The sequence below is a fragment of the Sebastes fasciatus genome, chromosome 23 (genome assembly GCF_043250625.1).
Source record: "Sebastes fasciatus isolate fSebFas1 chromosome 23, fSebFas1.pri, whole genome shotgun sequence".
Taxonomy (NCBI): Eukaryota; Metazoa; Chordata; class Actinopteri; order Perciformes; family Sebastidae; genus Sebastes; species Sebastes fasciatus.
The window spans coordinates 12,305,234-12,332,964 of NC_133817.1; the positions used below are offsets into that span (position 1 = coordinate 12,305,234).

The 27,731-nt window shown below is 39.6% G+C and overlaps 1 protein-coding gene across 7 annotated transcripts in view; it reads left to right on the forward strand.

Annotated features, from left to right (window-relative positions):
* The window catches only part of syt1a (synaptotagmin Ia), a 182,043-nt gene that overhangs the window by 47,964 nt on the left and 106,348 nt on the right, over positions 1-27,731 (forward strand). For 5 of the 7 annotated variants that reach the window (XM_074625317.1, XM_074625319.1, XM_074625316.1 and 2 more), the window contains 2 exons: positions 1,008-1,057; positions 24,650-24,721. The gene's annotated coding sequence lies outside the window, so the exon portion shown is untranslated. The remainder of the gene's footprint in view (positions 1-1,007; positions 1,058-24,649; positions 24,722-27,731) is intronic. The other 2 variants (XM_074625318.1, XM_074625321.1) reach the window with 1 other exon arrangement.

Genomic DNA, 27,731 nt, shown 5'->3' on the forward strand with positions numbered 1-27,731 from the left:
TGTGGTTTGAAAAAGAGATTTCAGCATGATGACATGAGGGTTTCTTCAGGTGATTTCTATATTAATACAGACACAATTAAAGGCAGGGTTGGTAATCTTGAGAAACTAGCAATGAGTACACTAGATTTTAAAAATGATCCAGCTGAAAAACCCAGCCCAGTGTTGCCAACTCATTTCCAATGAAAGTAGCTAGCAGCACTAGCTCTTATAATCCCTAAATCTAGCCAGAAAATCACCAATTCCCCAACACTCAGTCTGTCGCTTCGGGACTCCCTCCAAAGCCACTCCCTCAAAATCATCTTTATCAACATAACAAATCATAATGAACATAAACAACGAACATGGCTATTGATAGTACTCACAGCTGTCAAGCTATTTGGCCAAATTTTGGGCCAAATTAAATGATTGTGATTGCTAATTACAGTCCTGCGACAGCCAGAGATACCGGATATTTTTCTTTTTTTTTTGTCAGAGAATTTGATTTATTGATTGCTGTTGGGATGTAATGAGAATTTCAACAAATATAACAACAAAAATGCATCTGATCACATACTACCAACCCTACCTTTAAATGGATTTCATAGTGAGCAGTTTAATTACAGTATTATCGGCTATCATGCCACCTCTCTGGAGTATCAGCCTACTTCTTTTCACTTCATAGTGGACATAGGAAATAGTATTTGTAGTGAACTGTATTAATTAAAGACTACTACTTAACCACTGTAAAGTTCTGCCTCCAGGCACAAGTAGTTGTTATTTAAAACTTTAGCTAATAATTTGAGGCTAATAGTGGACATCTTTAAAAAAGACCTACATTGACCCACTTATTGTCTTCATGGACTCATTTGGCATATTTCATTTCATTGTGCCAAGCACTGTGTCGGGAATATACCGATTGAACCGCTTATGTGTTACATGATGTTGTCTTTACTCATTGGTTTATTTCTTGGCGCTAATTAATGTCTTTATGCTTATGGACACTGACACTATGATATTTTTTTTTTCAGTGAACTACCATTTGGAAAGGAAAACAAGAAAGGAAGAAACTGAAGATACTGTAAGTATAAGTATGAATCTATCATATGACCTGTGTACGTAACGGACAGTATAATGTCGGCCATTTACGACATAATACACAATCCTAAATTCCAATTTCTCCCCCCAATTTTGTAATTTGTAAAAGCAGCCTAATTATATTTACTGAAACGGACATCTTACCCTCCTGTTACACCCCGACGCACACACACAATATCAATCAAATCAGTAAATCCAACAGGGAGTCAGGATGCTTGATGGCCTCTGGTCTCATTTGAGATGCAGACATTGTCCTGTTGCTTCCTTTAATGAGATCTGGAGGCGTGCAATCTAATATTCACCACTGAGGCTCCAACATGACCCCCGAGCCTGTAGCCCAGAAGGCTGTGTGCTAATTCAATGGAGTGAAGTCAGCTGTGATCAGAAGGACTGGAGTGGTCATTCAGTCAAGAGGATGAGAGGCATTAGCCCTTTCTATACATGATGCACTAATAGTCCAACATTTGTGTTCATTCTATATTTAGTAGACTGGACTTTGAGAGGAGAACTGCTTTTTCAGTAAACAAAGGAACATAAAGCATATAAATAACAAAAAAAACTAAATGTTGCAGAGGCAGCATTTTCACACTGGTGTTAGTTCTCCCAGAACACCCTTGGGTACTGACTTTCCTCAGGCTATATTGAGTACTATTAGACAGAGAAGCTTCACATTATACTCAAGAGTAACTACCAATTGTCACTTTCTTCTTTTTTGACCAGACTTCCTTCCAAAATTTCTTTTTGTGTTGCCAACTTTAAAAAAAAAAAAAGGAGAAAAGTAGCTACTGGTGGCTCAAAGAGTTGCTAGAGGTCAGACGATAATGTCAAGTAGCAATTTGCATATTCATATATTTGCTACAGTCCCTGCTTTTGATGAATCGATGGCATCAAAGCACTGTAGCCGTAATGCAGGTTGCCATAAATCTGCATTAGTAGTGCTGGTACGTTGGAAAGTCACTAGATTTGTCAGCAACTGCTTCTCAGAAAAGTCTTCAGAGTGATCCAAAGTCAACAATGTGTGATTTCAGCTTCAGTAGTAAATCCCTATGACTTCATATATGAGGTCTGATGAGCACCAATAAATACTTGAGCTGTTAAATTGCATGATATTTCTCCTCTATCTTCATATTCAGGGTAGTTGGAGAGGTTTTGCTTGCTTCCGGGTTAGAGGCATAGATTTGCAGAAATTACTAATTAGCGCTGCCTGATTTGACGTAGTGGAGCACCCACTCCTCTCTCAGTGATGAAGCTCCCTGCGTCTGTCCCAGCTGTCACCAGTGATTGATGCACTGTGCACTTCCCACCTTCACTTGCCAGTCTTCACTGCTGTTTACGCCTCATACCTGATCTCACATCCAGAGATGTCTCAGCCTCCTCCCATTAGCAGGCATATTAATCATCCTTCATGCCATATGATTGGGTTAAAAATCCCAGCGTGCCACGGTTCCACATTTTTCCCCGAGTGAAGTCATTGCCGAGAGTCTTTATAGCTCCTTTTTAAACTTGCTTCATGTTCAGCAACCGCTGATAATCCCCAGAAAGTATGGTCGACTGTACCACTAATCCTCTGGGTTCCCTGTGGTCCACAATAAAAAAAATAAAAAAATAAAAAAGACCAGAAATGCTTTGACCAAATTATCCATGTGAATAAAAGACAAGCGCTTCCAGAATCACAATTTTGTTTTTTTTGCAAACCTGATTTATTTTTCCATCGCTTATAGTAAACATAATTACTGGGACATTTTAAAATGTTCCATTTAGTAATTTGTTAGTGTTTTGGCAGCAGTTTTTCGTCAGTGTCGGCTAATTTGCGAGTGTTTTATAGAGTCTGACCCTGACAGCTCTGTAACCTCTCGACATTTTCAGTGTGCAGAAAACAGAGAAAAAGTTTGTACGCTGAATCACTTTGAAATTCACCTTAAAAACTAATTAGTGGCTGCTGCAGAGTGCACCAACCCTTATTTAAATGCTGAAAGTGTTGTGTTGTGGTGTTTGACATTGCACAGTACTCACCTGTGACTATGTCCACTTCTTATATAATGTCTATGGTCTAAGCCTCACATGTCTTGTCACATCCTGTCTTGTTTCTTCAATGTTAATTGAGATAAAAGCCATAATGACACCAATGCACATGGTATCAAATCAGTCGTAAAGATGTTGATAAAGATGATGATAACCTCAGTTAGGTTTAATCTTATTACCTCCGCCACGGCTGAAGGCCTAGGAAGGAGGTTATGTTTTCACCGCCGTTGGTTTTGTTGGTTTGTTTCTTTGTCCGTTTGCAGGATTACTCCAAAAGTCCGCGATGGATTTGAAGAAATTTTTTTTTGAGGGGTGAATGAACAATCCATTCGATTTTGGTGGCGATTTTGGATTCCGATCAGCCTGAGCATTAAAACCACAGGGTATAACACATGCGCAGTGTTAACTGATGACGCATTGATGACGCATGACCCCGCCTCCTTCTGAGAGCAGAGAGATACTTGTGTGGATGTGTGTGCGGAAGCTGCTGGCCGTCCGCGGTGAGAAAGAAAAAAAGCGGTAGATGACAGGATGACAGCCAACGTAGTGTATCGTTATACAGACATAACACGGCTGCTGAATGAGAGAGGCATCCGCCGATACGTTACACGGAAACACACCGTGTTAATAATAAGCCGACCACCTCATGTACCCGCCAGCTGTGAGCTGTGATCTGTTTTTAAAGTCACGCGTTGGCGGAGGTCTGCGCTCTCCGAGTGCAGTTCTAGTTTGTATATACTGTATGAAGAAATGCCCAAAAATCTAATCAGAGGTGATAGATAAGTCTAATTAACATTTCCAAGCTTCAGCAAAAACTAATTATATTTTTGTTTGGTAGCAAAGTGAATTATTTAAAATTTAAAACAAGCCAAACTAAAATAAAGCTAATAATCAAGTTAAAGGGAAATTGAGTCAAAGCAGTTTTTTTATAAGAATTTCTCACCATTACTACAACTAAAATAATATTTCCCAGAACGGACTGGACCTCTATCAGTCACACTCGGTCTTTTGGCTTGTCATTGCCAGCACAAAATGAAATCCTCCTTCTCCACTGTCAAGGTTAGTATTCAGCCATGTTTCCTGTTCAGAGGAGACAGACGGCACTCCATGTTCCCCGTTTTAATCTAGCTGTGCTGCTATTTCATTTCCTGCCTTGCTCATGGAATCAATGTGAGCCTGCTCTTCAATGATGGTGGGGTGACACCAGGCAGACGCAATTTCATGTCACTAGCAGACTTGGGAATTTCTGACAGAGCAACACCTGTAGTAGTTCACATGTTAGAATCCACAGAATACAAAACCTCAACACAATCACTTTTTAATTTGTGATGTTAAATAGATAAGGCGCTATGAACAAATCAAATCTGAAAATGTAAACATACGCTAGAGAATATCCTGCGTGGTCATAGTCGCAGTGAAGTGTGTAAGATGAGCAGACCCACTCTAAACCGATATTGAAAATGATTAGCCTAATAATCATTAACCCACAGTTGCTATGGTTATGTTTCATGTGGAGGCAGTATGGGCAGCTATTCATCCAGCCTTGTTTTCCACAGGACACTATAGTGCTGCATATTAGAGAGTAAAGTGAACTTTTTCTACAGGTATCGATTTAATAGAAAAGATATTTGTTAAATATGTTAAATAATGAAAACGGAAAATGAATTACACATAATCAAAATGGGACTTAAAATACAAATGGGATGGAATTTGATGGAAGCATTACTTAAAGTAACAGCATAACTTTGCAAGGTTGTGTGTGTTAAAGGGAAAAGTACGGTTGAATAAAGCTTGGGCTTCATTTTCCCCAACTTCCATCACTGGTTCTGATAATTCTGTTTTAATTTAGGGCTGTCCTAGACCAAAGAAATTCTTAGTCGACTAACGCTCATACGATTTTGTCAACTAATCGATTAGTTTATTTAATCAACAGATCTGTAAAATTGACTTTCTCCGCAAAGAATCACACAAAAGCACCACTTTAAATATTGTGTTTACCAGAGATGTGCTCATAAGTTTATTAGAAATAATCATTCAGCATGAAAAAAGCTTAAATAAAACAACTAATCTTCGAAAGGATTCTTAGTCAACTAAGACCAAAACAACCGACTAGTCAACTAATCGACTAAGAGGGGGCAGCCCTAGTTTGAATTGAATTAATTGAGACAACTAAGATCATACAGCAGGTTACAGCCCAAATTCCTAGTTTAACTTTGAGGTACTATACCTGCTGTAGTTAAGCACACTCACGGTTGTCCTGACGATAACGGACTAGTAGCCATGTTGTAGGTGAAATCACTGATTTCCAAATAAAGTGGAAGCTAATCCGACAAAACTGCTGACTCGTACTTGTTGCCCTGTTGGATTCAATTTGAAGTATGCAGCCATGTTCCAAGATTGACGATAACTTCAGTGAATACAGTGTTATCATGATGAATAGAACCAACGAGTGGAGCGACGCAAATAAACCCCAAGTTATAATAAACTATAATTTATTTTTAAAAGACGACTTTCATGGATTTCAAGCTTCCAGGATCCAATTTTCTGACCCCATCAACACCCTGTAAATACACTGAAATATGGTTGTGTGCTATGGAGCAGTACAGTGTTACTTTAATGCATGTAAAATACAGTATTAAATTGATAAAGCAGTATATAAAGCATTGCATTCATAACTAGAATAGGTCATAAACAGCATATATGTATCTTCTTGCAACTGTTTGCTCGGTACGTCGTGTGCAGAACAGTTCCTCGGTGACTGTGGCGTGTGCTCGAGGCTGCCACGCGGTGTTTAGTAACCATCAGACTGGGTGGCTTGTCTCCGTCAGTGCGGCTCTATGATCCTTACACAGTGAGAGGAAAAAAAAGAAGAAGTCCCCTCTGGATAAGCTTAAGAGAAGACAACACATGGGGGGAAGATGGTCTGGCGTGTTCAAAATGGCCACAGGGAAGCCATTTCCCACAATGCTCCAATTCCCCTGGCTCCTTGGTGTCGATCTGTCCTTTGTGAGCCAAAGTGTGTGAGACACATTGCGGTCACCATGGGCTGGAGGAGATATGACAAACACAAAAGACAGACCCTGTTTGCTTCTCTCCCGTGAGAGAAGAACGTGCGGCTCAATGATATTGTATGAGCTTAGCTGTCGAAGACACTCCTGGTGTCTTTGGAGGACTGTCTAACTCATTAATTAAGTTCCACGAAGAGCTGCTCTCTAATAAAAGTGGATGAATTGCAAATAGTTACTGTATTTGCAGTGCATCAAGTCTTGCTTTGATAATGTGGAACGGTGCAACAATAGATGTGATAATCAGTTTATTAGCTGCTTTGCTGAATGGCAGGCTAAATTCATTTAAAGGTTATTAACATGTCAACATTACGAATGTGAAATTGTAATTAAATTACTCAACTCTCAACCCTAAGATAAGACTATAACACATGCACTGTAACAAAGGCCAACATGTATGGGTCATTCTATAATTTGGGGTACATTTCACATGAACAAAAAGGTAAAAAGGTAATGTGCTTTCTCAAAGAAGTGGTTAAAGTTTAAATATACCTCAAGCTTAAACATGAACTACTTTTTGTATATTATAAGGAAAGGGATATTTTCCCAGTGATCCCAGTAGGGTCACGTCAACTATGTTACTCATGAGTTGGCCCTACTCTTTTTAACTTAGTTGACAAGTAACATACTTGAACATATATTTGAATTGAAATCATAAAAGAATTGTAAACCATAACAATGTACCCAACATAGTTGACAATCAAGTAATATACTTGACAATGCGTTATTACGGATAAAATATTTTTTAAATGAGGGTACAGTCACCAAAATGTATTCAAAATTGCCACCATTGAGAGAAATTACATCCCGTAATACTGTTCATATGGTTTTGGAACAAACCATTTTTAGTTGCAGGGGGATGTTGTGTTTGTAACATAGTTGGCTGAACTTTTAGGGACATTAATAAACTGATGTATTTATCTAATTTAAATGTAAAAACAGGTATTTCTAAGGTATTTAGAATTTTTAAATAATTAACAAATATATAATGCTAACTTTAATGGTTTTAAATAATTATTCTGAGGTTAAGACACGCTCAGTTGAAAAATTTACATTTCCAAAAACTGTCAATTTAGGAACATCATGACAATTTCAAGCTAAATGAAACATAGTGTGCATAAAAATGTGTGTCTGATCTTATAATATGCCTTCCCTTAATCTGTAAAGTGTTATATTTTTGAAGAATAGTTCCCCCCAATTAGAGAATGACTCTTATATTTAAGGCTTAAAAAGAGATTAATGAGAGATATCTCACACTCAGGTCCACCCAGGCTCCCGTTGTCACAGCAGCATGTCATCATATAGCTCCGATGTGCCAAAGTAGTCACAACGCCTCATTTCTCCCTCACATAATCTTCCAAAGGAGATCCTCCACTGTCAAAATTACAGCTCACATTTCATTAGCAGACATCATTCAATCCAGTAAGCGCGTGTATCCATATAATGTTTTTCTTCTGTTAGAAAAGCGCTGGCAGGGCGCTGGGGAGCGCTTCATCCCAGTGTTTCTATAACAACAATATCTTGACAACATATCACCACTCTAACCACTGTTGTATGATAGACTAGCATCACCCGCTTGCTTTTTATGATCTATTTGGACCACTATCTATTTGTTTTTTCACCATGAACACCAACCGGAGGATGCTTGTCCTCATACTTTGTATGACTGAGCTTGTCGCCGTTCAATCTGACAGCGACAGAGCCAGGAGGATGATCCATCGGAGACAACACGTATGCCGATTAAAGAACAACACTCACCAGAAACTTTCAGGTCGATCTGCTCCCACAAATGGGCTTTTCAGTCTTTGTTATGAGAGTGTCTGTCTGACATTTATAGCTCACGATAGACAGACACGGCAGAAACAAGTTTCTCCATTTTCTACAGTGACGTCACAAACGCTTTTCTGAAAAGTTCAGAGATTTTCAAGCAAGAAGTGCTTGGAGCGGATGCACAAAAAGGCGAAATACACTCTCGTCATTGGGAACAATTGAAAAAAGATGCTGGTGGTCTGAAAAAAAGAAATGCTAATTGGACACCCTAAGGGAAGAGTGTGTTTTTGGAAATATGATGTCCCAAAAAAGCCAATTGGAGAGCAGAATTTGGCCCCCCCAATGTGCAGAAACTCGTACTAGTTCATAAGTTTCTTTGGGAAAAAGACTTTCAAACTTTTGAATTGGTCCATTTTCTGGTCATGACCAGGAAACAGTGTAGACGTCTCCACACTCCTGGTGTGTGTTAAATTGAAAAAATGTTTTTGTCTGAGCTCGTCTCCTGAAAGATAGTTTCATTGTTGCTGGATACTTCACTTGGACCAAACTAGATAGAAGCTTAAGATGGCTCACTAACTCACACTGAGACATTGTTATTGTCATCATATTTGGACCTCACTGGTAAAGCAGAGAGACTTTCCGGTTATATTTTTTGGTCACATTCGTTTGTTTGTTGGCATTACATCTCAAAAACTTGTGCAGAGATTTTCAATGAAGTTTATTGAAAAGTCAGGCAATGAGCCAGGGAACAAGTGTTTTGTTGTTGGTGTGGATCCAGGGATTTTCTCAAAGGTTTTTCAACATTTTGAGATAAGGCCCCCCGTCAACGTTTTTGCTATTTTCTGATAAACTACTGCATATATTTAATGAAAAGACCCTGGTACATGCACCCAGGATTGTCACTGTGTGGAGTTGATGCATATCTGGATCCTGAAGAAAGTTACTCATTCAATTTTAGGCTTTTTCTAACTTTAAACGAACAGTCTGCAATTTTACAGGACTGTGGAAGTATTCACTCTTTACGGGCTTTTTAGTTATTGTTTTTATTTTCAGTAAGAATGCCATGTTACAGTTATAGGAAGCAGCAGTTGAAGCTATATGAAACTTACTAATGATCATGTTTTCACAATATATGTCTTGGCAATCATCTTACGTACATTATAAAGCATTTTAAATGGCAAAGGACTGTCTTTGACTTAAATTCTTAGCCGACTAACACTCGTATGATTTTTTTTGGACTATGCAATTGGTTGATTTAATCGACAGATCTGTAAAACATAAAGAATCGCACAAAAAGCACCACTTTAAATCTTGTGTTTACCAGAGATGTGCTCATAAGCTACTTGGATATAAGTCATTCAGCATGAAAAAAGCATAAAAAAAGGACCAAACGACTAAAGAAATCTTAGTCGACTAAGACCAAAATGACCAATTAGAATGGGCAGCCCTAAAAACATCAAGTAGTTATTAATAATCATCATAGTGTATTTGAGCATTTCTGATGGAAGTTGGCAGTGACGTCCGGAGGGCGCTGTAAATAATGTAAAAATATCAAGACTTTGCCAGGGGGACAGTGGCTGGTTAGCCATGCGATTATGAAAAATAACACTCCATGGAGGGTCGTAGCCTCATTCGAAACAAAATAATCCAAACCAAATACAAAATACACCCCCCAAAATGCTGTTTTTATGGGTGTAAGGTCACCTTTGTTATCATGTGATTACCAGCAGTTCCTCGGGTTTTCAAAAAAGCACTCCGACATTAAAATAAATCAGTTATTTCCCCATGTTTTCCTAACTGACAATACCAAAATCAAACACGGCAGTATGACAAAAGTCTGTCCAATAAACAAGCATCTTGTTAGTGATTTGTACAATTTGTTTTCAAACCCTGATTTGCTTGAAATGAACCGAACGCAAAAGTACAACCCAAGTAATCTGTTGATGTGACGGCAATGCATCCACTATGCTTGCAGAAACACCAAACATAACTCTGATTGTAACATTTTTACTTGATGATGATGAGAGCCAGAGAACTGGTGAGAAGAAGAAAAACAAGATGCCCAGCCACCAACCCACTCTTCCTAAATGCTGGCAGGAAGATACAGATCGTCTCATGTACCGAAGGTGGCAGAAAAGATGGTAGGCATCATATTAACAGGATCAAAGCTGCTGCGTCCTAATCTGTTCCTCGACTGTGAAATATCTGGAGCAGTCGAGCATCTGAAACTGCTCTTAGATCAGCTTCTGGTGACTCACCGCGATGCCTCAGCCCAAGGCACTTTCAAACCGAGTCAATGTCAATACTAAGGAACATTTGTTTGGTGTAACGCCACAGGGAGGCCAAAACACCTGAGTTTAGGGAAATGTAATGGAGTTTGAGTGGACGGGAACGGTTGTGTGAGGTAAAGGCTGCGGGTCTAATCCCTGTTTCCACTCCCTTTTTTTTTCCTCTCGGGGGATTAAGCTATGGCTTGGTAAATATTCAAAGACTAGAAGAAGGCCACTCTTACTGCCTGAAGAACAAACAGACTTTTAACATTCAGAACAGATGAGCACAAATAACGCTCTAAACACTATCTGGTTTCCACGTTCTTCCTCTTTGAGGTACAGCCCCTGTTTTTAAATACGATAGTTTCCCATTTTTTTCTTCGCCTAATTAAATAAGAAGCTTATGCTTGACATCCCAGATTAGAGTATGAGCTAAAGTCGTTCCATGTTTTCCCCTAATACAAGTTTAACTAAGGGTTGGGGGAAAAATCGATACATCATAGTATCGCAATATTTCGCGTGGCAATATAGTGTCGATACAGGGACGTCAAGTATCGATCTTTTATCATCTAAACTATTAACTTCTTAACAATCCAACTGTGTTCAATCTTTCGTAGGTTGTAGCGGGCTCAGTGTTAAAGCTGAAGGGAAGGTACTGGTATCATATGAAACTGCAAAACCCAAGGAATCGATTGGTACCAACCATGTCATGTTAGCTTGTTGGGAAGAACTCTAAATAACACCAAATTTACGCTACTTTTTGGCGACGAAAAAGTGGCATTTTCAGAAGGGTCCCTTGACCTCTGACCTCAAGATATGTGAATGAAAACTCTGAGATGGTTATTATTTTAATCACTTTGAAGTTCAGGTTTCTGTACTTATCCGTGTGCCACTGAACTGCATCCAAAGTTCAAGCAAAGCAGACGTTAGGCCTCCTCCTGCCTGCAGGCTGCTTTGAATTGGACTAGTAATGGATTGATAGGCCGACTCTGGAGCGATTTAGTTGCCTCTCATCGTCACTGCGGCCCACGTCCATCTCTCTTCCTCAGCGATATAATGACAGCCGAGGCTAACGTAATTGCGCTGAATTGTGTGTTTAGCAAACTTAATCTGGCAGGGAAATATTTGAACAGACCACAGGGGTGAACTCAATCACACTGATGATGCCTGTTCAGCTCGTGACTTTGCATACGAGAGCTCGTGGCTCAAAACTCAGATGGATTAGACAGACTAGTGAAAATGATTACCAGTCTTAGACATGGCTTTTCTGATTTGGATGTTTTTCTCTCGGTCTTCATGGAATTCATTCTCCTCTCAGGTGCATCTGCTGTTTCTTTTCTCACAGATGTGTAATCACTTTGATATTTTGCTGAATGGCTTAATGCTTTTGGCTGTTGGTTGTTGCTGCAGCGTGTCATTCTTGTCCAGTGGTTCCCAACCAGTTAGGCTTGTGACCACTTAAAACAAAGGTTTGTGTACTTGTGACCCCTCAGTATAGGTTGTATATGTCTATTCATGGTGACGGGTTCAACCGTCACCAACTATCTTCTTGTGACTTCTTAGATTTGTTGTGCGACACTTGGGAAGGGTTGTGTCTACAAGGTAACCCCGAAATTGCTTCCAAAAACTTGCAAAAGCCTCTCGTGTGATTCACTGGCCAGCGACTTATCCCAGCCTTAACCATTTAAGATCAATGCCTAACCTTAACCATCTCTGCAAGTTAGGATCTAGATCAGACATTTCTTTGTCCCTATTTATGTTTTACATTAATATTCTAGTGTGAAATAGTATATTAGGAGACAAAACTAATTTAATCTCAATGTCATTATGGTCAATTCCTCCATGTATAGTGTAATGTACTGTGTTCTTCTTTAAAGTTCTACACTTTAATGATTGGAAACTATTACAGCACCATTAAGCAAAAATCGATTAAGCTAATGAGGTTGTAACCAACAAAGGAACAGGGAAGTTTATGGTTTTTCATTTCACATCGAGCGAGGTGCACTCAGACGACTCTGTGCCGAGCCTCAGAGAGGAAAAGGGATTTCTCCGCCTAGCTGACGGCAACCTGAGCCAAAACACCCAGATGCTTGTTTAATGCTGCGCTGGCGCACACTCGGCTGTAAATTGAACATGGAAGTATAATTCTAGGTGTCTGTTTGTTGTGTTCAAACGCCAGTGAACCTTCTGCCTGCGCGGCTTCATCAACGCTCCCCCCCACTTCACAGAGGATTTTTTAATTCCTCCCTCCTGCGCCTGACGCAGTTGTTCCCATAAAGGATGAGGCAGATTAAAGTTTTTTTTATGTTGCGTCTGCGCGGCGTCTGTTGGGACTATGTTGCAAACTCTATTTAGTTAATGAGTAACTTCACCATTAGCACTGCGTCAAAGTAGGTTTGCAGGCAAGTTGCTAGGTAACAAAACGCCTCCTAAGACTGTGCTGTTATTTCTGAAAACTACGTCAGGTTTTTTCACTCCTCCAAGAATAAACGCTGTGCTCACAAGCTGCTTTTGTTAGACAGATAAGATGAGGAATCTTGAAAAGGTAAAGCTAAAATATCAAATTTATTAGGGAAAGCAGAAGAACTTTAATTAATCCTCAAACATGCTGAGGAATCTGTCAATGGAAGTGGAAAATCAGGGACACACATCGCTCTCTTTTGCAGTCCTGTGAATATAATAAAAGCCTGCAAGATGCCAGCTCTTGCTAAAAAATTGCTTTAGTGCAAATACAAAATGACACCGTAATTGTTGCACAGACAGGTTCAAAGTGATGTGAATGACGCATGTGTCGGGAGCATCTTAGGTAGAGTCTAAACAAATTCCAGAGTGCTTTTACCTCCAGAGCATAAAAGCACCACTGTGTCCCGCTGGAGTAATTGTCACAGTGAGGGTCAACTTGACACCAGTCTATTCCTTTCAGCCGGGCCCTTTTCTGCAGCTCACTCAAACTTTCTTTCTTTTTTTTACCCCACCTAACTAATCATCTTGAAGAAAATAACAGCGTTTACAGATTCCTTTTTTGGTCGTTTCCAAGCACACCATGTCCCCTTGCACTTAAAGATGAAAAGGCATCTGGCGTCTTCCAGTGCAGCTACTCTTGGTAATAGCAGCGAGGCAGCAGGAGAAAATGAAAGCCCAGTTGGGCCCTCAGAGGCAACGGAGAGGAGCTGGAGTCAATGGACCCCCTTTTGCCCCTAGAGTCAAGCTTTTTACAGGCCTGGACCCGCTTTGATCATCTACTGGAAAGCCCAAGCTGGAGAGGTGAATTAAAGGCACTAGGGTGGCGATCTTTTTATGATGCTGATGCATTAGACTTCATTTCGTGGGCTCGGTGCATTGAAAAAGATGAATACATGAATGGATTTGACGCATGTTTTGATTGTAATTTTGAAAGTTTATATTTATTCATCTCTTGTTAAACAAATGTTTGTTTTTATACGCATGTCTAATAATTATTTTTCAACCTTAACCTGAGGTTGATCGCTGCCATGTCCCTCGATTCTTCCCCCATCCAACCCAGTGGCCGGATATTGTTTATCCAGACATCTCTACATATTTGATTGACACGTTAGGATACGTGTTGTCTGTAAATAACCGTGTTGATAGCCAACTGTTTGATCTATAGGCTAATTGGAGTAAACACTCTGATGCTGCTATAACGTTAATGTATGACTATATTACTGTAGCAGCCTCCCACTCAAGCCAAGCTAGTCACTGTCACCAGCGTCATTTGCGATTTACTACACTGACAGTGAATATTCACGTATTGTTTGTGCCTCAAATCTCAGTGTGAAAGCCGTTAACCTGTTACACAACAGCTTCTCAGCATTTTCTATTTTCTCGTCCGTGACCGCGAGTTTCCTTCCCCCAAAATGGAGCGTAGCCTTGGCGACGATACGATGCTGGTCTGGTCTATAGCTTGGAGCCATAAAGCCCCTCTTTAATACCTTTTTTATGGTAACAAATCGGAGATCAGCATTTTTTGATTTATTGTTGGTGCAACCAGCTACACAGCAACTCTTCAGCATAGCGTTATTACTATTACCGGTTTGTTTAAAGTAGAAGTTTGGAGACATGTTTCAACTTCTTCTGGTTACCCTGTTGGCGTCAACGAGAGACACAGGATTGTTTTCCACCAAAAATGGGGGTTATGTTCTACTCTGGATGACGTACTGCCGGTCTGATGTATAGATGAAACACTTTTGACTTTTACCTGAACTAAAATACTGCCAGTCTTATTGCAGAGGATCATTCTGTGGGATCATTTACCAAGGCCATTCTCATTTATACAGAAAAGAAGGACATTCAGTTGTAGTTTGCAATGCATTATGTGACAGGGTATGCTAATGCAGAGTTTCGATGTGAAGTGCAGCAAACATACAATATATGCCAATAATAACATACATTTAACATCAAGTACTGACACAGAACATGAAAGATGCTTTCAGTTCATATGTTTTGAAAAAACATCAGAAAAGGAAGAAGAAAGGACAGTTTCTATGAACCAGCAAATGGATTTAACCACTTCTGCTCTCATAATACTCGCAAAAACACTACAAGTAGCTGGCATTACACAGGTGCATCCGGCTCTTTTGCTGCCATGGTCACCATGGAGACGACCCCCCCTCTGGCCTAGTTTAGTTAGCCTGCCCTTCCTCGCACATAAACATGAATGCAGTTCATACAGTGCTCCGCAGAGAGCACACACACCTGCTCACACATTATGATTTACATTCTGCTGCGATAAACCTGAGGAGGGCAGAATACATGATCCCTTCAGACAGTCATAATGACATCTACTGCCGAGTGGGCAAAATAAGGACTCACACTACAAGGTTATTCAGACGTGATGCACAGTGTACATGAAGGTCAGTAGAGATTTATTTATGTAGCGCGTTCATGCAGTTGCAATGTAGAAGGCTTAAAAGAGTAAAACCAAATCCAATTACAAATTGTGAGAATTGTTTACATCATATACAAATTGCAACTATAATACTATGAAATATGCATATTTTCCCCTTATGTTACTAAGAAGTATAACTCAGCCTCAACAAATATGTCAAATTATTAATTTTCTTCAGTTTTTTGGGGGTTTATGGTCAAGTCAGAGTATTTTTGATAAACATAGGGCTAGGTTTTGCTAGTGGTGTAACGGACCGTAGTTGATACGTGATCCTTAGTAAGTTTTATTGCCAATTGTTGTCGGACGTTATTCAGTGAAAATATGCTATCGGGAGATCGGCATTCTAGTCGCCGATCCCTGATAATGCTACATTGTGAAAAAAACAAATCTGTGTTGAAATCGGCATTAGGAGAGCTAGTTCACGTTGGCAGCACCTGAGCAGCTAATGTACGGAGGCTCCATTGAGTTACATTATGATGTGTTCAGGCTCTATTCAGTAGAGTATTGATCGAAGGTAAATTAAATCTTGTAAGATGTAGTTTTTAGCGAAGAATTTATAATAAATACAGTTGTTTGAAGGATGTCTTCACAGCAATATAAAATAGATATTACAGAGAGATATGACCTGTTTAACTTCACAACACTCGTTCTAAGCATCTTCAATACATCATTAGAACTACTAATGCTAAGATTTTTTATCAATAAAAATATAATATTTTATTTCCTAATCATTTGAATTGTGTGTTTTATGTAAATAACCACTATAGATTATTATAACCAAGTAAAAAGATAACATTTAAATTTAAAAACAACAACAAAAATGATATGTATCGGCCGATATGGCTCATCGATGATCGGCAAACTGTATCTATGGCAAAAAAACTTAATCGGGTAATCTCTAAAAGTTATATTTGCTCCCTTTTTTCTGCTCATCTGATCTGTAACTCAAAACCGTGATACGATACGAACCATGAGTTTTGTGATCCGTTGCACACTTAGGTTTTGCCCATTGTTTCGCTTGTGTAACAGAATTGCCTTTGTAGAGACATACATAAGCTTCACTCTCCAAAATGTGGAGAAAAAAACATTTCCTACAGTATGCATTTACAAATGGTCTGTGAGATCAGCATGATACTATAGAATATAATGTAAGTATACCTCGCTTCTGTAATGGTAGTAGTCGGAGGATTTCAAAGGAGTTGAGTGACTTCCGGAGAATTCGTTGACTACACAGTAATTGTCGCAAAATTGGTGCAATTATTCAACTGGAATTAAAGGAAAAGAACCAAACTGACTTATATTGCCTGCAAATTACATGCTTTGGTTGTGCAGTCCACTGCACAGAAAATGACAATATTGCTGAGGCAAATAATGGCTTTTTTAATGTGTCATTGTTTTTGTTTTTTTACAGGTGCATGCCTTTAATCTCTGGAAGTTTTATGTGGAGTTCCTCTGTATTCTTTAAAGCTGCTGAATATCTTGAGTGAAGTGGTAGAGATCCTATCCCGGATCTTTTTATGATATATCCACCTTCCCTACTCACATACCGGTCATTTAGGGTCCCTGGGCACTATGTGATGCTTCAGGCATTTGTATGAATAACAATCTTCTTACTCCAGGTAGCTATACAAGTATTGCCTCCAGCGGATGGATAAACCATTGTGGGAAATGACAGAGAGTGAGATAAGGAATCAGCCATCCTCAGTCAAGATGGAGCCCACTCTCAAATGGCGGTCTGCCAACCAAGCGCACAGCTATCTCTCTTGCTCCGGCAGTTGCACAGCAGACCAGACACATGTCCACATCTATCATGATCATATGTGACCTAAACTGGTCTAGTCCATGAACAATGTTTAGATAGAGTGAGCAGTACAGATGTAGTGGCACTAGAAACATTGCTTGAGCAAGCATCGGGCTGTATAGCAGCATGTACGTACCACATGGGAATATGCATGTATTAGTCTGTTGAACCATCAGACAGAAACCTTTGTTGTGTGGAGGATTAACCAGCTGCAAAACTGTATTCATTTAAGTTTCTTGCAAATAACACAATTTTACAAGATTACATTTGAAGACATCATGATAACATTAGAATTTACCTTCGCCCATTGCATTTTTACTGAATAGAACCTGAATGCATCATAATGTAAATCAATGGTACTTCCCGTGTTGAAAGTGGCAAGACGAGAGCTAGTTAACCTTAGGGTATGTACTTCCAGTTATTTGAGAAGCGGGTTTACAGAAACTGAGTTTTAATTTGATTGCCTCAGATACCTGAGAGCTGCTTCTCGTCTCCAAAGTTTCTCCTCCTCACTGACAGTGAGTCACCCCCAAAGTACCTTGACACAGGGAGTAAACAAGCCTGCCTCTGTTCATCAGGGTAATCTTGTTTGCTCAGAGAGCAGTGTCTGTGCAGGACGGCGCACTGCCACAGGAATAAAGCCCTACGCTGGCGATATTGTGATTCCCGTTTTTATGTCTTTAAAGGAGACCGGGTGGAGTCTACGGAGTCATAGGAGTGCCATAAAAATAATAAATCTGTAAAAGAATAAGAAAATAAATGTGAAAATATAAAGAAGAATAAATAAAATAATAAAAACAATAATAGAAAAATGTGGAAATACCAAAAAAAATATATAAGAAAAAATACATGCGGAAGACAAATAATAAATTATAAAATAATAATTATATGCATTTTCATTTATTTTTTCATTTATTTGTTCATTTATTTCTTTATATATTTCTTTATATCTTTTAAAAATATATATTTATTTTTTGCATTTAAATTACTCTTTTTTTCTGTATTTTTTTATTATTTATTTTTATATAATGTAATTTATTTATTTGTTTGGAGCGTTATTTGGTTAAAACTGAGCTTGCTACAACCTAAAAATCGCAAGTTGTGTTAATGTGTTAAAAAAAATGAGTGGCGTTAAAACAAATTTGCGTTAACGCATTATTATCGCGCTAACTTTGACAGCCCTAATTTTTCGTCTGTATATTCCCACTTTGATTTTCTTATTCTTTTACAGATGAATTACTTTTTATGGCACTCCTATGACTCCATAGTCGCGGCCCTGCAGCTGGGCATGTGTGCCCACAAATCAGTGTGACGTCACTGGAGATGAAGGGTGACCTGGCAAGCTGCATCACAGAAACTGTGAGAGGCACAAGTGAAACGGTGGCATAGACTGATGCAATAAAAACAACAAAGTATGTTTGGATGTGTGCTTCAAAGAGGACTACAATTCAGCCTCTGACAGCTTTAAAATGTCCTTGAGCTTGAAAGAATATACAGAAAGTTTGCTTATTTCTCAAATTTACTTACCTTTTTTTGTAAAAACTAACCCCTGACTGTTGTAATGTAAAACAAGTGCCTCCGCATGTGGTGAGTTTAGCATTCAAAGTGATCTCTGGGGTTCATAATTACTCTCCCAGTGAGCAGCCATCAAAAGCGGAAGGAGAGGATTGTGTCACGACAGAATTACTCATCCACCAATGCCGCAGCTGCTACAGGGTCTGCATTTTTACCCAGGTGCAGCATTTCTCCGCCCAAGACTCGATTCAAACTCTTTGGTGTGAAGAACGGCGGGCGGGGTGTTGTGATGGAGAAAGGGGGCTAGGGGGGGTTTGTGTCACATGGGAATAATGAGTTTTCTTGCAAAAATAGACCTGTAAAAATGATAAAACACAAGTCTCAGTCTGAAGTTACAGGTTTGCTGGGTGTCTTGTTTTTCCCGTTCCTTATTCGCTCCGCTGTCGGGTGTCAATCTCTGCACCTTGTAACATTTATAGTTCACTGTAACTCCGCAAACCGAGTGCAGCGCAGAATAAAACCTCATTATGGACAACAGAACGACGCTTCTGGGTGACAGCAAAGGGTAAAAGACCGCATATGGCATAAAGAGAGGAGAAAGATCTCAAGAAATGAGTAGAAATGGAATAACAGCATGCAGAGTCTTGGTGTCAGACGTCTTATTGCACATTATATTCCTCACCCCCTGCTAACTTCAGTCTTTCACTTGGTTTTTCTTACAATTTCAAGTTAAGGGAGTCGGAGGACGCTGAAAAATAGCGGTTACATGAAGCAGTTATGATACCTAGAGACAAATTATACACAGGCATTGCAGATTAGGCTTTAAATATCTTCACTGCTTGACCAGTGGAAAGTCTTCCATAGAGCAGATGGTAAGCCTGGTGGAGACCTATGCGCGTACGTAGATACACTGCACAGTGGAGCTCGGTCATTGTGAGGCATGCTGGGGAAACAGTTGCTAAGCATTTTAGTGGCATTCACTTTGTAGTAGGAGATGCATGGATGGTGTGTTGAAGCACAAAGAATCCAGCTAAAGATGCTTTTAGTTACTTGGTCTCAATGATTTTCAGGCAAAAGTGATTTTTCTCCTTCTGTTTTGTCAAGGATACTGTAATTACGTGGAACTTTTAAAGAAAGAGGACTTCCTCTTTGATAGTAACCTTGTCCTTGTCTTGTTGCTGCAGTGTATCACATTCAAACTACAGCCACACTAATATGTTTTTGTTTTAAAACGCATCACTTTTGTTACATTTACGCCTAACGTCCACACTACTCTGGCGTTTTCGATGCAAAAACAGAAAAAACAAACAATATCAGCCTTGACTACCAGTGGTCAATCCAACACGGATAACAAAATACAGGCGTTGCTGACCTGGTCGTCTATGCTAGCAGCTGTTGTGCATTTACATTCTGCATTTTATAATGCTACATGTGTAGGAGGCAGGTTATTATTCAAGTGATTCGAGTTTCTTATATGGCTGGTACATTGGCAATCCATGCAGCTCAAGTAGTCCTTCCTTTCAAGTCCGTTGCTGCTGAAATGTGATCCAGGAAGTCCCGTTTTTCTTATCAGATTAATGCATTTAAAAGCTTATCAGACACCCAAATACTGCACAACAAGTTCGTAATACTCACAGACAGGAAATATTTGATCTGCTCCTGAGGTTTAGCATCACAGCCACCGCCATCAAACTACAGGCTGGTGTATATCTGGCATAAAGCATGCACACACACACAATACAAACCACATTTCTGCTGTTTTAAATCACACCGAGTTCAGTGTGGGAAGCGGGTGCACGTATTAGTTTTGTGTCTCCACATCATTTATACATCTGGCCCCAGCTGACATATCTGGGGCTTTGCTTTCTGCCTCGCTGCCTGCCGGAGAGGAGAAACACTCTTTTGATTGGCAGGTTAAACTCTTCAAGGTCAGCTTGCTCTACAGCTCACCCTCTCAGTGTAGATTACTGTGGTAATATCTCTCCTGTCGAGTGTCTACCCCCCCACCCCCCCTTCGGCTGGTTCCCAGATCTAAAGATTGTGCCCTTGGCTCCTCATCATGTCGTTACATAAGCTACTGCACAGGTTGTTGAGCATGGAGATTGGGCTGTACGTTACATTTGCCATATCGAGAATGTCATTTTTGCTAGTGATATCAGCGGGTTGGGGAATGGGGAATGGGGAATGGGATGTGGTTGCATGATTGCAAGCACAGAAATTGGCCAACATCTGGCTACGGTTCATATTCTTCACAGGGATTGCATCGTTCAAATTGGTCTTTGCCAAAGAATCTATCCAAATAATCTGCGCTTAAAGAGTCACTAAACTCCCAAACCACTTTTTTCAGCTGAAAATCAATGTATATGGCTATTTAGTAGTAATGTTGATGGATTCAGGTCCAAATCAAGACACAAAAAAATTTACATTTTAGTGCAAAGTACCGTAAAACTTCAATTAAAAGCCTCAATTAGACGTTGAGTCCCTTTCACTCCCTGGGTGTTTATAGTGCTGTTGCTAGACCGCACGGTTAGGTGCATGCCTCCCTTTGTGTTGTTTTTAAAGGATAAACGCCAACAGATAGTTGTGCCTTTGTGGAATAATAATAAATCTACTAAAGAAGTGTGTCAGCTTCATGTGTGGATGATTGAGATGAGAGCTATAGTCTTACGCATCCAGGGAAATGTAAGAGAGCGACCGAGAGGTGGTTAAATACCTCCAAACAGAGAGATATTGTTATTACGAGTTCCCCGTATTTTGTGGTAAAAAGTGATGAGCAGAAGGATCGGAGGAGAAAAATGTGAAAACACAGCAGGAAACAGGAACTGTGTTCTATGAAGCCTCACAAAAGGACTCGTGCAGATGGCTGCTGAAAAGCCACAAAGGCAAATACTGAGTCGCTAGCGACTAATATCACGATGACATGCTCATTGTGTTCCGATCATGCTATTTGTTATGCATGCATATTTAGCAGCTCATTTCAAGTGTATGACGCATCGTTGATTTGGGCTCACCATTTTAATGGGACTTGTTATCAGGACAGGCTGCACTCTCTGAATGTGATTTACATGTGAGAACAGCTGGAAAGTGTTGAGAGCAGCCAAACAGGACCCAATATACAGCTAATATATGACGTTATTAGGACAAATGGAAAAGGGCTGCCACTTGTACACAAGCACGAAATGTTCCTGTGGTTTGTAAATAAAATTGAAGGACACATTAGAAACTCTTTTCATATAAAAGACGCTGCACTTGGCTGACAGCTTTATTATATTAAATGCAACTGAAATGCCACTGAGTGACATAACAATATAGCCTAATCTATTATAAACTACTATATAATTCTAAACTAATATTTGATGTGACAGTAAGGAAACAAATCACACACTACCACAATGCATTTTAAATTGTTTGAATGTGTCTAGTGCTATGTAAAATGGAATTAATTTACCTTTTCACTTTCCCTCATAATTTTTCTTTTCCGATAAGGCACGACGACAGGTGCATTGAAATATGAATGAATGCGCTGTCTGCGAATACTTTTTGCTTTATACTCCTGCCAAGTAGAGGTAATGGCTATTAATCTGTGCATCAGTTGGCAGGTAAATACACTTTTCACAGTATGAGGGGGAGAATGAAAGGCAATCATCAGTAGCCCGCTCCGCATTCACACAACTTCAGTGCAGAGTGGTGTTTACAGTCTCATCTCCTCCTGTGCTGGCAGAATATTTTTTGTTATGGGTCCTCAGAACAGGAATATTGATATGTTTTGGTTAAAGACGGATATTTATGGTCCCTAACTTTTTCCATTGGAGGGCTAAAACTGCAACTTAATGGTGCTGCACCTGCATGTTGCCCAAAACTGCATGTGATTATCATAAAGTGGGCATGTAAAGGGGAGGCTCGAGGGTACCCATAGAACCTATTTTCATTCCTACCTTGAGGTTTTTTCTCATTAGTTTTTTCCTCATTGATACCTTGAGGTCAGAGGTCAAGGGACCCCTTCGAAAGTCAAATTTAAACCCAACTTTGGAGCTTTATTTAGCCCCCTTCCCGACAACCTTGCATGGCATGAATGGTACCAATTGATTCCTTAGGTTTTTTTAGTTTCATATGATACTGGTATCTTCATTCTTGTATCCATCTTCTAGCTCTATCAGAGCCTGCTACAGCCTCTGAAAGACAGTAAAGTTGGTGGTCTTTTAATAAAAAAAGAAAAATAATAATGGGAAAATCGCTAGAAACATCTGGCGGGCCAAATCAAACCGGCTAACATTATTCCACGGTCCTCTCTTTGGGCAGCCCTGCCCTCGAGGATGATCCATACTAATTTTGATATCTTTCTGAGCTTTCGTTTAGTGCTGGCATCGAGTCATAACTGACTAGGTATCTTGACCAATGGCCGAATTTCCAGTAAATTTGCGGCGGATATTAATAGTCCACAGAGGATGATTCATTAGGATTTTGGTGACGTACTGACCTTTCTTAGACCACTATCAGAACCAAATTTCCACTTATACACAAGAAATCTAATGCATATAATGCTATGAAATCTAATGGACACTTCCATGCTTTTGTTTTCTCCATTTTCTCACATCAAACCCTCAACTTTGTAGACAAACTAATGCCTGCATTAATGCTAATAGCAATAGACTTTCAGAGCATGCTGTACTGCCAAATGTTTATTGTGTTTCCAGACAAAAAAAAAAATGTATTCAGTGCTATTTTTTACTGCTCTGAGATAGGAAGTAATTGCCTCTGACATATTTATTGTATGTTCAAATGCATTTGATTGTGCACAAGCTAATACATCTAGTAAATACGAATCCCAAAGATATTTGTCAGTGCCATAAAGCAGGAAATTAGCAAATTCTCACGTTTGAGAAGCTGTCAATCAACTAATCAATTAATTAACTATTCATTCCAGCACGAAGTCAGTTGGGCTTAATTCCATTTAATAGACTAAATTAATAGCACTTTATCAGCCTTTATCAGACAGTGTAGACGTCAGCACCCAGACCCCCACATTCCCCCACCAGGACTCAACTGGAAGTCCTCCCACCGCCTCCACAGCAGGCAGCATCTGTTGGGAGGAGATCCCCAGCTGCTCTCTGTACTGGTTTTCCAACACATGGCTGGTCCCCACTGGCAGCTCCCTGAATATGGCCAATTGTCTGTGAAAGCAGTCCATCGATAATGGATATCTGCCACGCCGCCACTGACATGCACAGATTACTGAGCTGACGGAACAATCAACAGGGCCAAAAGATGTAGGCTTATTTATCCGTCCCTGGATACAGCTGTTTGAGCCCATTGTGCACTCTGATTATTCAAAGATTTCAAATGCAAAGCAGGCGTGTTGTCTTTGTCTTGTGTTCTTGTGTACCTGCAGTTTATTCCCTTCAGCATAGTTTTAGAACAGAAATGGTCAAGATTTTCAATCCCAAAGAACAGAAAGTCTATGAGGCGATGACAATTGATTATAACCAATTGGGATGTCACGATATACCGGTATTTAGGATAAATGCGATATTGAAAAATTAAATATTGATATCATGTTAAAGATATGCACATGATAATATTGTGTAATCAGTGTTAAGCACTGTTGCCTCACAGCAAGAAGGTCCTGGGTTTGTCCACTTGGATTCAAGGATGAACTGATTTTGGAGGTCAAAGGTCAAGGTCGCGGTGACCTCATGTCCGTACAATTCTTGTGAACGTGATATCTCAGGAACAACTTGAGGGAATTTCTTCAAAGTTGGTACAAATGTCCACTTGGACTCAAGGATGAGCTGATTAGATTTTGGTGGTCAAAGGTCAAGGTCACTGTGACCTCAAAAAACATGTTTTTGGTCATAAATCAAGAATTATACACATTTGTGTGACAATGTTTAATAGGCTAAATGATGACATTTTAGAGCAATATGGATGTAAACTGCAACTTGACTGGTTGGCAGAGGCATACAATCGAGAGGCGGTTATTCCAGTTCTTTCAAATTTTCTATAGACATCACAATAATGACGTTATCGCAAATTCTTTTGGCGGTGATAATCATGTAATGAAAATCTATCATTGTGACAGCTCTAATACCAAACAAAGATTGTTAGATATATTTTCTTCCAGGATACCCCTGGAGCCTACTGAGAGAACTAGCATAAAATAGATTAGTTTTCTCATTCATTCATACAAACATGGCCTTTCTTTTCATTTCCATCCCCTCTACTGTAGATCCGAGTGACTGCCGGTGAGTGTGGAGGAAGCATTTGAAGAGACGTTGCAGCAGGCATCATTGAGTTAAAGGTTAGTCTCTGTTCCGTTCAGCCAGTCGATACACTAAACATCTATTTAAACCGAAATGCCATATGTCTACAGTGGCAGGGCTCCCACTCAGTGTCACGGTCAACCTGAACACATTCAAGGGTTCTTTCTTGTTTGTATGTTTTGTACAACAACTTTTACTTTCCATTTATTTATGTTTATATTTATCTCTCATTTTCCTACTATGTTTCTTTCCACGTCACGCTAGTTTCCCCCCCTTGGTGATCATTTCAGATTCATTTTAAAGCTATTTTATTGTTGTGTTATTGCACTGGGATGATGGCTATTATGTTGTTCACGTTTTCTATTTTCATTGAGAATTTTAATGGACCACAAAATGTATTAGCGCCCCGGCAGAATATCAGTCTTTTCCTTTGGGCCTTCGACACTTTCGGTATAAACAAAACCACTCGAAATCTTTTTTGAGTGCGCTTCTAAATACAAAGTAACTAAAATGACAGCTTTGAGCTGCATTCGAATAATATATTTTACATTATAAAGATATATTCTTCAGACGAGTATGGAAGATGATGTGTCATAACCTTTTATACACCATCCACTTGGATCAAAATGGAACCGCATGTGTTTGTGGAAAAAGTTATTTGCTCCGTTTGGAATTACTGAAGCTGCTTAGTTGCATATTTGGCCGGTTTGATTAAAGCTTATTTGACTGGAACATCCTCAGCAAAGACCCAAAGTGTACAGAAAGAGGCTGACGCTGTGGCTGTGAATATATGAATAGGAAATTAGCAAGTCTGCTTTGACCCTAGAGGACAATAGTGCTGCTGCCTGGTGGACCAATTCATGGATGTGCCCACTGTTTAGATGCAGCGAGCTGTCAGTTATGCAGATTGTTCTCTGACAAGAAACATAGTTAGATTACTTACGGGTCCAATACATATGGGTTGAATAATGTTTTATTGATTTTTACTTTATCTCAGAGGGGAGTAGAATCACAAGCTGACTGTACTCTCTACATCCACCTGTCATCGTACGAGTCGTGTTATCAGGAGAGAAAGCAAAACAAGATGAATCATTTGTCATCTGGGAATCTGATGGCAACTGTTTTCTCATGCTGAATACTAAGTACGGAGGAAGACTTGGAGCTTTGTTGTTTCATATCAGCACATGCCCACATTAATATCGATATGGAAATGTGTTGAAGTCACATTTTAGAGTGTTGGAACCAAAAGTCCTCTTCATTATGAAGTTGTAAATTTACGAGAAGAAACTTGATCATTCTCTGAGATTAAAGTGGCAAATTAACGAGAAATAGAACAAATTTGCAAGATTATGAAGTTGTAAATTTACGAGAAGAAAACTCAGATATTTTCTGAGATTAAAGTGGCAAATTTACGAGAAAAAAGCGCAAAACCATCATAATGAAAAATAGGATTTTTTTGTTGAAGAACCACATTGCTTCACTTTGCAAGGTTGGTTCAACCTCATCAACCACATATGCCGCCTTTGAGCAATGTGAGTCACTGATAGGCCCTAAAACGCTGTCATAGATCAGAGTTATCAGAGTTCCCATTTTCCAGTGTGGCAAAGCTGAGACTTTATTCATGCTGACTTTGGCATATGGATTTTGACATCACCTGGTTGTTTCATTTGTATTTTATCGAGGATTCAATCCTGCACGGTGCTCCCTGCTGTCACACTCCATCCTCTCGCTCCACACTTCTATGTTAAAGTCCGTATTCAACCGTCGATGCTGGTTCAGGCAGGGTTCAGTGGCTATTTACTGAGGCATTGTGAGTGATTCTGGCCTTGTTAAATCCTATTTTGTTTTGTGAGCGCGGAGCTCAGCCTCCTCCAGGCCTGCGAAGGTGGAGGACGAAGCCGGCGTGCCGACCGGGGACCCAAAGAGCAGTCCAATTTTTCATCCTTATTGCCCGTGACATATCCAAAGTGGCAGAGTGCCGTCCACGGAGAGACAGGGGGGAAGTGAGAGAGGGAGAAAAAAGTGAGAGGCGTGCAGCTCAGATGGACTGGGAGGAGTGTCTCTCCACTTCTTCCTCCTTCTGTAGTCCTGAGCAGGGTCCCAATTTTCTTTGCTTAAACAATGCAATTCACCAGCGTTCACCAGGGCAGACGAGGTTAAGCTACAGAGTCCCAGGATTCCTGACTCTCTGCTCCGCCTTCTGGCTTGTTAGTTTAGTCAGAGAATAAATGCAGGTTTGAAGCTTATACAAACAGAAAATAAAGAGTCTATTAAGCCCCTTTCCCAGCGGACAATAACCCACTAACACCCACTAACAACTGGCTTTTGTCTTCAGTGTAATAAAAAAATAAAATCAACAGTGATTAGGACGAGTATTATAATTTATTAAAGTACAAAACATAGAATTAATACGCTCTTTTCCACCAGACTCCAGTCAGACACCAGTCATTTTATCTCACTGATCATCGTAAAACACACTTAACACACTCAAACTGGACAGAAACAAAATAAAACTCATCAAAACCGTCTTTATTAGTATTCCCACTGTTATGGTATGATATAAAAAAAAAGTAAACCACCGTAACATTTTCAGTTTACAGTTTAGGGCTGTGTATTGGCAAGAATCTGGCGATACGATATGATCATGATACTGGGGGTAACGATTCAGTATATTATGATACCGTAAGCAATATGATATATTGTGTTTTTTTTATTTTAATTTTAGGAAAACTGTCATAGAATAAAGAACACATCAGAAGTAAATCTGTCACTTTAATCACATATGAATCATTTGTCTGTAAACTATGTGGATTTTGTCTTTCAAATGATTCCAGTGCAAATTGTATTTTGATGAAGACAGATTGGTGTTGATACCAATTTTGTGCCAATCAAGTGTCATAATTTTAGCTTGATTTTAGCTTTTGGTGTGATTACATCTTCTTTTTCTTCTTCTCTCTTGATTTCATGCCCTAGTTCACATCCTGTGTTCCTATATAACAATAGACCTAAAAAAAGTGTTTTGTTTCCTCATGAAAGGAGAAATCAAGT